The sequence below is a fragment of the Typopeltis vanoorti genome, chromosome 10 (genome assembly GCF_054136105.1).
Source record: "Typopeltis vanoorti isolate ZY-2024b chromosome 10, IOZ_Tvanoo_1.0, whole genome shotgun sequence".
Lineage (NCBI taxonomy): Eukaryota > Metazoa > Arthropoda > Arachnida > Uropygi > Thelyphonidae > Typopeltis > Typopeltis vanoorti.
Window position 1 is genome coordinate 83,667,152 of NC_143558.1, and position 16,067 is coordinate 83,683,218.

General features: G+C 36.6%; 1 protein-coding gene across 6 annotated transcripts in view; it reads left to right on the forward strand.

Moving 5' to 3' along the window:
- Positions 1-333: 333 nt before the first annotated feature.
- numb (NUMB endocytic adaptor protein) overlaps positions 334-16,067 on the forward strand; it is a 233,781-nt gene continuing 218,047 nt past the window's right edge. For 3 of the 6 annotated variants that reach the window (XM_090398945.1, XM_090398944.1, XM_090398949.1), the window contains exon 1: positions 812-980. The gene's annotated coding sequence lies outside the window, so the exon portion shown is untranslated. The other 3 variants (XM_090398947.1, XM_090398946.1, XM_090398948.1) reach the window with 3 other exon arrangements.

Genomic DNA, 16,067 nt, shown 5'->3' on the forward strand with positions numbered 1-16,067 from the left:
CAATTTGCAGAATAGGTATCTTCAACATGACATCCTATCAGAATGCGTCTTTCAAACTCCGTCAGTTCCGTTCTGGCAGTCATTTATTCGGACACAAGTGCAACGACTTGGGAGCGTCATGTTCTTCCAATTTATACTGGCTATAAACACGTGACTCGTTACATGACATGGTGCACCTTGCCCATGAGGTTTCCGTTGACTTCTTTCTAAACAGTGTACAGCTGATGATCTCTCAATATAGATATAGATATAGGGAAAATTTTGTAGCACAAAGCAGGCGAGGGGAGGAGGTAATTCGGGTCATTCCCCGAATGTAAGTAATGGTATAATCAGGAAATATGTAAGATCCAGGTTTTTTTCATGGCATGGAATGAAGAGTGGAATAAGCAGCCACTGGATATTTTCAGTGCGTCTTTGGGGATTCTTTTCAAGGAAAGATATTTATAGGTATGAACGAATTATTACGCTTTCAAGCGATCTCCTTCGATGAGGCTCTGATTTACTCGATGTGCTTATGATAATAATTCTCCAAGACTGTTTATCTGTGTTCTTAATTTTATATGTAATTCACTGAATTATATTGACATACGTCGGGGAACATCAAATTATCATTTTAAATGCTTCAGAATTAATAACGAGAATTTCTAGCTATATTTTTATTTATTGTAAAAGGAACGAATAAATCAAATGTGTGCTTTCAACTGGAAGAATGTTTTTTTTTTTTTGCTAAACATCTTCTCGACATGTTAAGGACTTGGTGCATTTAAAGTTTTATTCTCGGTGTCTTAATGAATAAAATATGAAACTTAATTACAACGATTTCGTTTAAAAAAAATATTAATTCAATAGCAGTGCCGCGCAGTCACAGTATTATTATAGTAAACCTTATTTATTTGACGTGAAGGTCACTACACATTTCTCATGCATTTTTCTTAGTTTCGAGAAAGGCGGCTTACAAAACGTGTTTTTCTCTCTGCCAGGTGATAATAGAGATTTATTTTAACACATTAAACTGTTCAAAATATGTATTTGAAGATGAATATTATTGTGGCATTCGACACATAATTTGTTTTCATGCATAACTTATTCTGTTTGGCACGTTTTTTAATATAGGTAAAACTTTCTTCTTATGAAATTGTATGCTTCCTGTATAATCGGTTATTATTTGGTATTATGAAACTGCTTGTGTGTCAGATATATGTTAGTCGCGATGCCTCAGTTTAAGTACTTACGATATTGTGAAACTTATTTTACTGTCTTAATACCAAAACCACTATACATCGAAATGACAGATCAGTGGAATTATTACGCTTTTTTTTTGGCTTATTTTGTTTTACATTGAACTTCGATAATAGGACACTGGTAGCTGATATGCTCTTATGATAGATTTGTCCGTTCAGCTGAAAGAAGAGGGAACCAGTGGCTTAGATGTGATGTAAAGGTGTGGACAGGTTAAATTAGGCCAGATGAAGGATAATAACTGAAAATTCTGAGTAAATTTGCTTACGGGAGTAATGCGGAGATTGATATTGGATAGCAGATTTCAGCATAGTATATAAATTGTACTTGATAAGCAATTATATTTTTGTTTCTTGTCAAGTATAGTTTACTTTTTAATCAAGCAAATAATATATTATGCTAATATGGAGTGGAAAGACAGAATGACATAAGGTAAAACACAAATCCATTTTCAGTAATTCTTGAGGTAACAGTTATCTTAAGCAACATGTGGTGGGAACATGAGGATCAAAACTATTGGATTTTGTTGTATATTCAGAGGAATTGATTATGACATCGTTTCATCACTTTGATGAAACAATGTCATAATGTACTTAGTACATTTTGTACTAAGATTTTTTTTTTCATATTCTTATAAATTATATATTGTATGTTTCATTTATTTGTCACATAGCCCAGAAACCAAAATCATGCTCTAGAGATTAAACATGGAGCTTTTTCAAACCACTTCAGTCCTCCATTAAGGGGCAATGGTATCACACTGGGCGATGAATTTCATCGCCCAGTGCGACACATCTGCATACAGTAATCCAGATGCAGTCTTATCAAAGTTTTGTAAAATAGGAGAATAACTTTCTTATATCTGATGAGATGACTTGGTCATACGATCCCTAAATTTTAACACACAGCTTAAAACAGTCTTCAAGTCTCTAGTTTTATTTACTACTCCCAACGAATGCTCATCAATATGATGCCCTGCATGCGAGTCAAGCTTTGTAACACCTTTAATACTTTTAACTTATCTGTCTCTTTTTGGCCACTTTTCCTTCAACATCTAGAGAGTTAATGAATTGGCCTGAAATAATATACCTTATTAAAGTTGTCACTTAATAAACCAGCTATTTCTTGTATATCTGACACTTTTCTCTCATTTGCATTCACTAAGGTCATTCTTCTTTTTATTTTTATCTTATATTTGGCAATAATGAATTGACATTTACTGTCGTTTGCCTATATAACTCATTTATCCCAGTCTATTCAAATCTCTAAATCTTCAATCATTCTCTATCAGCTAACATTTCTTATTAGTCTTCCTAGCTTAGCATCATCAGCAAATAACTGAAGAAATACACACTCAAATGGATGGGTTTTAAAGATCTCCCTTTACCTGGCCTCCTCAGGCCCAGAGTGCAATACACTGCTTTGAATGAAGTCAACAGACACCATGTGAGGAACAAAGAGCCATGGTGTCTCCCTTAATGAGATGTAGGACTCTTTTCACAGCAATGACTGTAGCAATCCTATGGAGCATACTTTTCACAAGCATATGATAGCAATCAATGGAAATATTGAACCATTCTTCCTGTAGGCATGTAATGAGGTCTTGGACTATTGTAGGGGAGACGTCCCTTGACCTCACCTGATGCTCAGTTCATCCCATAGATGTTCAGTAGAGTTGAGTTGGGGCTTTGTGGAGGCCAGTCAAGTGTGTTGATGTTCATGTCCACAAATCATGCAGTCGCAGCAGCAGCAGCCTTATAACACAGTGCATTGTCTTGCTTTCTGTAGAAACACCAAAAAATAAGAGAGCATTACATTGTCCAGAATGTTCAGATACCTCTTGGAGTTAGACTGTTCTTTTTATTTGCTCTATTGTGATAACTTCTTTTGGATTTTTTTTTGGCATTTTGGCTAACTTTACATCATCTGATTTTACTTTCCTCATCATGGCCATCACTCTTCTTGCTTGCACTTTATGGCTTCCAAGTCTCCATTGTTTCATGATTCCCCCCACCCCTTTTTTTTTTGCATCTCTTGCTTTAAAGTATTACCCATCACATTTAACTAATGTAATTAATTCATCCAATTTTGGGGATGCAGTTACATATAGTTTCACAGTTGGGTAAAATAATCACATTAATCAAATGAATGAGTAACACTTTAAAACAGAGATATATATATATATATATATATATATATAAAAAAGGATATCATGAGAAGAGCCGTCAAATCCATAAAGTGCAAGTAATGGTGGCCATGGTGAGGAAGGCAAAATCAGATGATATAAACTATGTGCTACCTCAAGTTGCCATCTCAGTTTATCATAATCACCTTCCTTATAGCTCCATATATGTCCGTTTTTAGTCAAAGCTGCTACTTATGTAGAGGGCAGTTCATTCAAGGCTGTTTGGTGTGAGATAGAGATCAACAAGGCGAAATATGTAATCGGTTGTTGTTATAATTCAAGGGGTATAAGGGAGAATGTAGACAGTACGTATTGGCAAATTAGCAGGATGAGTGAAGGTAGCGTAATCATTATGTGGGATTTTAACTTTGGGACATAGATTGGGAGAAGGGATAGTTACAAGGAACAAAGGAAATGGAGTTTATACAGTTGTTAAGCGATAGCTACCTGAGACAGCATGTAATGGAAGGGACGAGAGATTTGAGAGTGTTAGATCTGGTCATAACATCGGAGAATGTATCAATAAGTAATTTAGTTACAGTCTCCACTTGGGGAGAGCGATCATGTGGTCTTGAACTAGGAGATTGTAAGATGTGCTGAGTATTCTGTTAAGAATGGGTATATGTGGAATTACAAGGCTTGTGATTATGACAAGCTGAGAAGTCAGCTTTCAGGAGTGCTAATGGCATGAGAATTTGTAGAGGAGAGATGTTGATGGTGTGTGGGAAATTGTCAAGGAGTATTTAAAGAAAGCTGTATCAGACTGTATTCACAGAGTCAAAAGGAGAAATCAAGTAGGGATAAAATGGATGAATAATATTATTAAGCAGGAGTTGCAGATAAAGAAAAAAATAGGAGATGAGCATTACCATGAGCAGTACAAGGTACAGGTAAAGAGAATAACCTGTATGGCAGTGTTACTCAACCTTTTTTGGATCATGCCCCACCTCAATGTCTCAAAGATTTTGATGCCCCCCCCCCAGCATAATAGTCAGCCAAATTCTGAAAAAGTATAATATAAATATGTAAATTTTCTAATTGCCCCCCAAAATATTCAAATTGCCCCCCCCCTGTGGGGCATAGGCCCCACTTTGAGAAATATTGCTGTATGGTAAGGAAAGCCAAAGCTAATTATGAGGGGAAGCTAGCTGATGAATCCATAAGAAACCCTATGGAGTTCTTTCACTATGTGGCAAGTAAAAGAAAGAATAACCATGGAAAGATTACTTTAAAAAGTGTTGATGGTAGGGAAATTACAGAAGCAAATCAAATAGTTGAGTTGCTTAGTGATCATTTTGCAAAAGTGTACCATCTTGGTTGTGATATTGCAGTGTGGAATGTCATTGACTGATGAGAGTCCAGAGATAGATGAAATAGAGGTGCTTAATATATTAATGCCAATACTGCCATTGGGTTAGATGGCATATCAGCCTATGTGCTACAAGAATATGCAAGAGAATTAGCACCTCCTCTAACTAGGCTGTTTATTTTAAGCCTCAGTTCTGTTAAAGTACCAATAGAGTGGAAAGAGAGGAAAATAATTTCACTGCATAAGGGAGGCTCCAAGACGGAGGTTGCAAATTATAGACCAATCAATATATCTGGAGTGGTGGTTAAGGTTTTGGAGAAAATGGTAAAAATTAGAATTCAGGACCGGGTGGACAGCAATATGATACTTTATAAGGTGCAACATAGTTTTGTGAAGGATAGGTCTTGCCTCAGTAACTTGATTACTTTCTATAATAAAGTAACAGTGGAGCTGGATAAAGGAAATCCTTACTCAGTGATACTGCTGGACTTTGCAAAGGCATTTGACAGGATTCCACATGGAACTTTGTTGCATAAATTAGAACAAATGGGTATGGATTCGAATCTGGTGATTTGGATTAGAGGGTGGCTGGTGAATAGATATCAAAGAGTGGTTTATGAAGGAGCTGAGTCCAGGAGAAGGCAGGTGACTAGTGGTGTACCTAAGGGCTCAGTGCTTGGTCCTCTATTGTTTATTTTTTACATAAATGATATTGGGGTTACTTTGAAAGGAAATATCCACTTGTTTGCTGATGATGCAAAATTAGGAAGAGCGATAGTCAATTCAGATGATGTAGATATCTTGCAGGATGATTTAATAGGCCGACTGTATGGACCAAGGTAAATGGCTGTCAATTTAACGTAGCTAAGTGTAAGGTGATGCACTTCAGGATGGTCAGATCAAATGCTGTTTACTATATTGATGGAACTGAACTGCAAGAAGTTGACGAGGCAAGGGACTTGGGAATTATTGTGGACAGAGTACTTAAGTTTAAAGGGCATGTTTCAGAGATTGCCAAAACATCACATCAAATTACATGGTTGTTGAAGAACAGACTAACAAGCAGGAATATTGAAATTATTGTTCCACTTTATATTCGGAATAAGGGAGAGGAATTGGTGGCACTGATAGCATCAGCCTGGCCGAAGATTATTGGGATCACAGAGACGTGGTTGAGGGAATAGGATATAATAACAGGAATAGAAATTGCTGGGTACAGCATTTTTCGGCAGGATGGAAGGGAAAGCGTGGTGGTTGAGTACTGCTTATGATAAGTGACGACCTATGTCCTCTAAGAGTGGAGGCTTTGGAAGGCTGTGACACTAATGATTTTGAAAGCATATGGTGTGAGGTGGATGTGGGCAAGACAGGATATTTAGTGGGGTGTTGCTACAGACCAAGGAGCACAGAGAGTGGGGACCAAGAGATGTTGAGACAGTTGAGTGTGGCAAGTACAAGAAGAATGATTGTTATGGGAGATTTTAACTACAACAGTATAGATTGGGGAAAGGAAGATGCATGCAGCAATAAGGGAATGGAATTTCTAGAATTCTTGAGGGACAAATGTCTTAGGCAACATGTAACAGAGGGAACAAGAGGTTCAAGAGTTTTGGATTTGGTTATAGCATCAGACGAGCTGATAATAACTGAGATGACATCTCTCCCATCAGTTGGAGAGAGTGACCATATGGTTTTGACTTGGGAAATGAATAGACATGCAGGAGTATGAAAGAGACATGAATGTATGTGGAATTATAAAGCAGGTGATTATAATAGTCTTAGACGTCAACTTGGGGAAGTTTGTGGAGGGAGGAATTGGAAGGCTGGGATATCATTAATGCTTGGGAAATTGTGAAGAAATATTTGTTAGCAGCAATGGTAAGCAGTATTCCATGAGTGAAGAAGAGGACAATTTGGAGTAAAGTGGATGACAAACAATATTAATTATTATAATTGCATAAACAATATGCAAAAAAGAGGCTATGGAAGAGATATAAGGAGACAGGTGAAGAGAAAATGCATGAAGAATATAAGACACAGGCCAGAAGAGTGACTAGTATGATAAGGAAGGTGAAACTGGAATATGAGAAAAGATTGGTCCTTAGATCCAAGGAAAATCCTAGGAAATTTTTTAACCATGTGGCCAGTAGGAGGAGGAGAAATGACATTGTGGGATAAAAATGGAATAGAGTGACTAATGCAGAGGACATAGTGGAGTTGTTCAGTGAACACTTTATTGGAGTATTTCATCCTGGAGGAGTCAATTTGCATACTAGAGGGATAGAGCAGGTTTGAGGTTTAGAGGTGCAGGAGGAGAGTGTGTTCCACATACTGTGTACTCTGGATGTTAGTAAAGCTGTGGGACTGGATGGTATTTCACCACGAGTTTTGAGAGAATGTGCTAAGGACCTGACAGTGCCTTTGACCTGGCTTTTCAATGAAAGTCTGGCTGCAGGAAAGGTGCCCATGGAATGAAAGGAAGGTAAGATAATGCCATTGCATAAAGGCAGTAGCAGACTGTGTCTAATTTTAAGCCAATTTGTGTGTCATCAGTAGTTAGTAAGATCTTGGAGAAAGTAGTGAGGGACCATATACAGCATTGGACAGATGAGGATAATGTTATCAGTGAGAGTCAACATGGATTTGTGAAGGGGCGCTCTTGTTTTAGCAATATGCTAGCCTTTTATGATAAAGTTACAAGAGCATTAGATGAGGGAAAGGCATATACTGCCATTTTCCTAGACTTGGCAAAGGCATTTGACAGGGTAGCACATAATAAGCTGATATTCAAGTTGCAGCACATGGGTCTGGATGTCAGATTGGTCAACTGGATTCAGGATTGGCTGTCCGATAGGTATCAGAGAGTTCTGTATGGTTGAGCAATATCAAAGAGGCAGAAGATTACAAGTGGGGTTCCACGGGACTCGGTACTAGGACCTATATTGTTTAACCTTTATATCAATGATATTGTCTGTGGATTGCAAGGGGTTATTCGGTTGTTTGCAGATGATGCAAAGCTGGGAAGGGTTATTAGTAATAGTGCAGATGTGGTAGCCCTGCAAGAGGATTTGAATAAGCTAGATAGAATGGGCAAATGAATGGGGGTGTCAGTTTAATGCAGCAAAATGTAAGGTCTTGTGGTTTTGGACACGTCGATGCTACGCTGCATACTCTATGGGAGGAGTTAAACTGCATTAAGTAAAAGAGACAAGCGATCTGGGTTTGATGATTGATAGAAACCCGAAATTTAGGGAACATATTGGAAAGGTAGTGAAGGTAACGCAAAGGATTGTTGCAATAATGAGAAGGACACTGACCTCCAGAGATAAAATGGTTATCATTCTGTTGTATAAGACTCTGATCAGACCACACTTAGACTATTGTTCTCAGATCTGGTCCCCAGGATTTGAAGGGGATAAATTAACTGTGGAAAGAGTACAAAGGCAGATAACAAAGATGGTGTCAGGACTGTACAATATTAGTTATGAGGATCAGCTGAGGGAGTGTGGACTGCAGAGTTTGGTGGATAGGAGGAGGAGGAGGGGTGATATGATTGAGACTTTTAAACTGTTGAGAGGTGGTTACAGGGTTGACACTGGGAAGTTCTTTCGCTTGGTTGAACAGCGGGAAGGAGTCATGACAAGTGGCTATCCGTGGAAGTTACGAAAGGAAACTGAGAAAGAGGATGAGGAGTGGTTTCTTTGCATGGAGGGGTGGATGAACCATGGAATGCATTGCCTGATGGAGTGGTGAGAGTGAGAACAGTCAATGCATTTAAGGAGTGGTATGATAGACTTTGTGTTTCCAAGAGGGACCTCCCTCGATGAGTCTTGATAGACTTGCGTTTCTTAGAAAGGACCTCCCACGATGAGTATTCTGACTCCATGGAGGCCTGAATAATAATAATAATTGTTATAAGACATTAATAAGACCGTATTTGGGCTATTGCGCACAGATCTGGTCACTTGGATTTCTTGGTGAAGAAGAAATGGTGGAGAGGATTCAGAGGTAAGTTACAAAGATTGTTGCTGGTCTGTGGGATGTTCCCTATGAGGATAGATTGAAGATCTGTGGGCTCCAAAAACTAGCTGGCCGACATAGGAGAGGAGATATGATAGAGGCATATAAATTATTAAAGGGATTTTATAGGATTGATATTGATGACATTTTCAAGACCAGTGTAGGAAGGGAGAGAACAAGGGGGGGCCATCACTGGAGATTATGTACGAGTGTGGTTAACAAGGGTGTTAGGACTAGATTTTTTGGTTGGATGATTTGTGAATGGCTGGAATGCATCGCCAGAGGTGGTTGTGAATGCTTCATCTGTGAATGAATTTAAGGAGAAGTATGACAGGTATTGTGTAAATAATGGTTGGTTAGTGTTTCAATGTAGGGTCTCCCACAATGATTCTTTTGACTCCATGGAGACACTGCAATAATAACAATATGGTTCACAGGTCTATTCTGATATCCTGCTCTGTAATAGTAGCCAGTTGTATATTTTGTAGTGTTAATTACTCAGCTATTCAGAGGAGATTGCTCATCTAACGAGTGCCCATTTTTGCTAAAAGCTGGTGTAGGCAGTATTGTGCTCATTCTAATCCTTTACTGGATGAAGAAACTGAGGTGTATTATGAGGAGGTACTAAAGCTGTTGCATAAACTGAATAACATTTTGGCAATAGGGATTGATAGGATATCAGCAAAGATGATGATGATAGAGTTCAGCTGAACTGGCTATTCTTTTAACTAAGCTATATTCTTTTTTCTGAACAGGTAAGATTTCACAGGATTGGAAAGAACGTATGGTAAGCCAACTGCATAATGATGGTGCAGAGACTGATATATCCAACTATAGACTTATTTGTATCTCTGGAGTGGTGAAGATTTTGGAAAGTTAGGGCTTGCATTCAGAAATAGGTTTGATTCAGAAATGAATCTCTACTTAGCAATGAATAGCATAGATTTAGAGGGAAGGTCATGTTCAAGTAAATTATTATTGAACCAGTAACATTATATACTATGATGCTTTTGGATTTTGCTAAGACTTTTAACAGAATACAGCATGAAAATTGTTTAATAAATTGGAAAATTTAGAACTGAATTATAAAATATTGACATGGATAAGAGGATGGCTGACTGACAGATATCAAGAAGTAGTATAAGGGGAATATGAGTCTGAAAAGATGGTGACCAGTGGTATATAATAGGGATCAGTCCTTGGTCCATTGTTATTCAGCCTCTACATTAATGACATTGGGAAGGATTTGACATGCACCTATTTGCTGATGATACAGAGATAGGCAGGGTAATCAGGAATGTGAGTGATATGCAATACTTGCAAGAATGACTTGAATAGAATGGAATTGTTGGCATCTGAAAATAGCTGTCAGTTCAATGTTAGTAAATGTAAAGTCACGACTGGTGTGATGATTATGCTAGAAGAAACTTGGAGTTTTAGTAGATAGGAAGTTGAAGTTTAAAGGCCATATAGCAAAGATTGCAAATACAACTCAGCTGATAATTGCAATGCTGAAATGAACTTTGTCATGTAAAGGTAAGGAAGTCATTTTGCTCTTTACAAGGCCTTGATCTTTACAGTGGGGGGAGAGTGTAAAGGAGAGTATTAAAAATGATATTAGGATTGAGAATATGTAGACTGCAGATACTAGCAAACAGGAGAAAAAGCAGGTGATAAGATTGAGACTTACAAACTTCTGATAGGGTCATAGGGATCATTTTTCATTTTATGGAGGGTGGGAAAGAATGGGAGAGCATCCTTGGAAGTTGAGAATGAAGGCTGTTAAGAGGGAATAAGAGCTAGAATTTTCTCTCATAGAATGTGTGTGATTGGAATGGACTGCCATTGGATGTTTTGTGTGCCAGTAGTATGAACAAATTCAAGAATAAGTACGACGGCTGGCATGAGTGGTTTGTGACCTTTCTCAATGAGTTCATGACTACCTAGAGGTTTCTCTTAATAATTATGAACATGTGATCATGATGTGTGTGGTTGATTGGATAGCAATCTTGTGGGAAAAGAAATTGAATGAAATTACAAGGCATGTAATTATAGTAGACTGAGGCATCAGTTTGAGGCAGACCATGGATGAAAAGAACTTAAAGAGAGTGAGATGAGTAATGCATGAGAATTAGTTAAAAATCTCTTAACAGGATTAGTAAATTGTATCCCTGTATTGAAAAAGGTTTAGAGTAAAATATGTACTAGGGAAATGAAACATGATTGAAGAATCAAATGAGAGGTAAAAAATACATAAGAAAAGAGATTGAGAGCAGTTGTGTATAAGGTCAAAGAAAGAGATCAGTATAATAAGGAAGGAGCAGTTAGTTCTGCAAGGAGACTATCACTGTGGTTCAAAGGAAATTTACATGGGTGATAAACTGTTGAGTGACCAATAGATAAATGATTGTAGAAAACAATAACCTTGATGAATGGAGAAGATAGTCAGGTGTTATTGCAGATAACATGGAAGAGATGTGTAATGGTCACTTTATCAGTGTATTTTACACTGATAAAGAAAGTGGCTTTTATTCCTAGAGGATCACAGATAGAGTTAAGCATTGTAAATTTATGATATCGATATATTTAGAATGTTAAGTATTTTGATTGTCAACAAGGCACTGGGACCAGATGAGTATTTTATGTAACAGGTACTACAATCGACTTTGTTTTGACTTCAGATCTGCATCTAGAAGGGTTCCTATGAAGTGAAAGGAGGACAAGATAAGGCTGTTGCATGAGCATTGGTGAAACAAAGTCATCAAACTATAGACCAGTTTTCACTTATTTTCTGATTAAGATTTTTTGGGGAAAATTAGACATTTTTGTAAGCTAGTATGGATTTGTTGTAGGCCGTTCTTAGCTGCTTAAAAATAAAGCCTGATCTGTAGCAGTATTCAAAGGATCTACATTCCTTCTGAATTAAAGATGCCAAGAAATTATATTGTTTATTCCTTGATCCAAGTATAAGCAAACAAATTGTGAAGTTTGCATGTCTAGGCTCTTTGTATATTATTATTACACCTTCCATGGAGTCGACAGACTCATCATGGAAGGTTCATTCAACTGACAACACATTTATCAATAGAATCTTAGTCTTTAACACTCCTTGCATTAACAACATATTTGGTTAATGCATTCCATTCATGACATTTCTCCATGTAAAAAATCTACTCCTCTGGTTCTTCCCTTCTCACCTCCTACTGTTTTTATAATCCCCTCTGGATTAATCTGATAAAATCCTCTCACTAACTTAAACATCTCTATCATATCACCTCTCTTTTCCTCCAATCCACCGAACTCTGCAATCCACATCTCTTCAACCTCTCCATAGCCACATGCCAAACTCCTAATGTTGTCTTAGTCACTCGTCTCTGGATCCTCTCCAATGTCTCCACATCACATTGAAAAACCAGGTGACCAGATCTGAGCACTGTAGTCCAAGTGTGGTCTGTCCAGTGCCTTATTCAGTGCCACAACCACATCCTTATCCTTGCATGTTAGAGTAATTCTTATCACGGCAGCACTACAATGTGCAACCCTTGCAATATGCCTTCTAAACAGTCTATCTACTGTCAACCACACTCCCAAATCTCTAATCTCATCCACCTCCTGCAGTACGGCACCATCAATGTAGTACACAGCCTTATATTTCTGCACTCCAAAATGCAACACCTTGCACTTATTGATATTAAAACTACAACCCCACTCTTTTTTTGTCCAAGTAAAAAGTCCATTTAAATCTTTGGAAGGGATTCAGCATCAGCAGTGCTTCTTATAATTCTTCCCAACTTTGCATCTTTATCAAATAACTGAAGCTCCCCAGTCAGTCCACATGATATATTGTTTACAAACAAGTTAAACAGCAGGGCCCAAGAACAGAATCCTGGGGCACACCACTGGTTACCCTTCTTTTTTGAGACACTGTTCCATCATACACAACCTGCTGATATCGTTCAGAGAGCCGATCTCTGATCCATCTAACCAATATACTGTCTATTCCCATCCTCTGCAGCTTGTATATCAACTTATCATGTGTTAATCTATCAAATGCTTTTGCAAAGTCTAAGAATATCACTGTATATGATTCTCCCTTATTTAACACACTCGTCACCTTATCATAAAATGCAATTAAATTACTCTAACAGGACCTTCTCTTTATAAATCCATGCTGACCTTCATAGAGAATGCCATGTCCATCAACCCAATTCTGTATTCTTTATTCTTATTTAAATTTTGAGAGTGCATAGTACATCAGCACTCAACTTGGTCCAGTGCAATTAATTGTAGGATAACTTTGAATACTTTAATTTATCAATAAATTGTAACCAAATCTGCATAGAGTGGGGGAACAATCTGTTTGTTTGTTTTAGGATTTATTAGAAAACAACAATGAAGGAAAATGCTCTATTTGGTTTGTGTATTTGAATTACTCAAATGTGAAAATATGTGAATCATCATTTATAAGATGTGAGAATGGGAAAACGAAAGAATAAGCATGAGTAGAAATACTTTCATTAATGGCAAACGAATTATTAATAATTGACATTTGTCAATGTGTGTCCCATAAGTTGCTGGGTAGAGCAAATAGCATGTAATCCCATAAAGTCTAGACATGAATAAGTGAATTTATGATGACATAAGTAAAAAAAAAAAAAAGGGAAAAGGGACAAGGAGAGGAAAAGTGATTTGTTTGCAAAGTATAAGTAATTAATCAATAATAAGCAGTCACCAATACATTTAGTAGTTCAGTTAAAACTATATTTGATTATGCAAAACTAAGGAGGACAATTGTTGATAATGGTGATATGATATCCTGCAGGATAATTTAAATTGGCAGTGTGGGCAAAGGACAGTGGTTATCAGTTTAATGTTACGAAATGTAAGGTAATGCACTTTTGCAATGAAAAGATAACATGGTTTGTTTAATATTGATGGTACCATATTACTGGAAATTGATGAGGTTAGGGATCTGGGTTTTGATGGTGGATAGAGGTTTTAAGTTTAGAGGACATTTTGAAAAAGTTGGAAGAATAGCTCAAAGGATTACTTGGAGGTTATCCTTCTTTATAAGGCTATGATTTGCAAATATTAACTACTGAGCAGAGATTTGGTAATCTGGGTTTATTTGAGACAGGAGGTGGTGGAGAGGGTTTAGTGATGAGTGTTCAAGCAGGTGACATGTCTATGAATGCTTTCTATGAGGATAGATTGAAGGTGTGTGCATTGCAGAGTTTATTTGATAGGTGAAGAGAGGGGGCATGATAAAAACATAAGTTACTAAAGGGATTCTGTAAGATACAAAGGAAGTTCTCCTACTCATATACTGAAAATACATGAGTGAGGGTGTGGTTTGTATGTTCAGACTAGGTTCTTTGCTTGGAGGTTAGTGAATGAGTGGAATGGATTGCGAGATTTAGTTGTGCATGCATAAGTTGATAAGTTTTTAGTTGTGAGTGCAACAGTTAATAAGTTTAAGGAGAGGTATGATGGGTATTGATGGTATTGTCACCATCAATACCTATTTAGTGTGGGTCTTCCACAATGAGTCTTTTGACTGCATGGAGATACTTGTATTATAATAATTCACGTCAGCTCTGCATCATTAGCAAATAGGTGAAGATCTCCAGTGGATCTACATGAAATATCATTAACAAATCAGTTATTATAATTATCATCTGACCTCCATGGAGTCAAAGGACTCATCTTTGGGAGGTCTATAATCTCTCATGCAAAATAGATAATAGATCTCCCACAGATGAGTCCTTTGCATTCCACTCATAAATCCCTCTTCATGCAAAAAAAAACTGCTTCTCATTCCCCTGTTTACATCCTTCTTAAACAGCTTCTAGGGATGACCTCTTGTTTTATCCTTGCCTTTCTCTATGAAAAATCTTAACATCAATCTGGTAACAGCTCGTCACCAACTTCTTTAAAACCAATCTCCAATCCAACAAACAGTATTATTGATTCCCATCCTCTGTAGTTTGTACCCTAACCTGTTCACTTAGCTGATATATCAAATGCTTTTGTAAAGTCTAAGAATATCACTTTGTGAATCTCAAGTCCAATTTATTCATCACCTTATCATATTATTGAAATAGAATTTGTATTCAGTAAGAAGTTAAAGGAAATGAGTGAAATGAGATTCATGAGAAGAACTATAAAATACACATTATTAGACAAGAAAAAGATATTAAAAGATATAAAAAGAACTAAAAATAAAATCAATAGAAGAAAAACTAAACAGTTACAAACAAAATCGGATAGAACATGTAAACAGAATGGCCAATACCCGATATCCTAAACAAATAATAAATTATAAACCAATTGGAAAGAGAAGGCCAGGTAGACCTCAAAAGAGGATATTAGATGGATAATGAGACTGGAGCAAACCATTATGGTCTATATCTGTAATTAGAGTTATGAAGTTAAAGGCTAGCTGTTATACACAACAAGAGAATTATAAGTTACTATTTGTAATTCTGCAGTGAATATTACACTGTTTTAGATGAGTAATAGAGTATTACAATAATGCAGTAATGCATCTAATCTATTTATGTATAATTTGTTTATATTACATTTTTATTTTTTTATATTGGAAGCCTCTTCAATTGTAATTCACAACATATTGATTTTGAAGTCAGTGCATCATAATGGATACATAACTGAGATATCCTAACTAAAAAAAATTTGATTGTAGATATGTTATATTTCCATAACTGATAATTAATATTGTAAGTTAGATAGAAAAGGGAGTTTAACATAACTGGCACATTAAGTTAACGGGATTGGTTTTGACTTCAACTGTATATTTTAAATTCTGGAAAAAATGAAGTGAGAAATTACTGTAATGGTATTGTTGATATAAGTCGTGTATTTTTATTATCACATTGAATCTTAGTCCTTAACACTCCCTGCATTCACAATATATTCTGTTAATGCATTCTATTAACTCACAATGAGCCATATAAAAAATCTACACCTCTTTCTCCCTCCCTCTCTCTCTTTTATTTCATTTTATCTAGACCTAGATAGGGGTGAAATGAAAGAGGTAACTTTTGTTTTTACTTCATCATTGCTATAATCTGGGTTAATCCCTTACTTTCCATTTTACATATACTTCAAAATACATTAAATTATGCATTTTAACAGTAGAAGTATAACATTCATTTTAATACATTCTAATTTCTATATGTTTGGAAACCTCTGTAAAATCGATCTCGAAAATTTATTAATAAAATTTTCCGCGAGAGATTTTACACAACCATATTTATTAAGATTAGGTTGGCTTTTTAAATTCTACTGCTGATT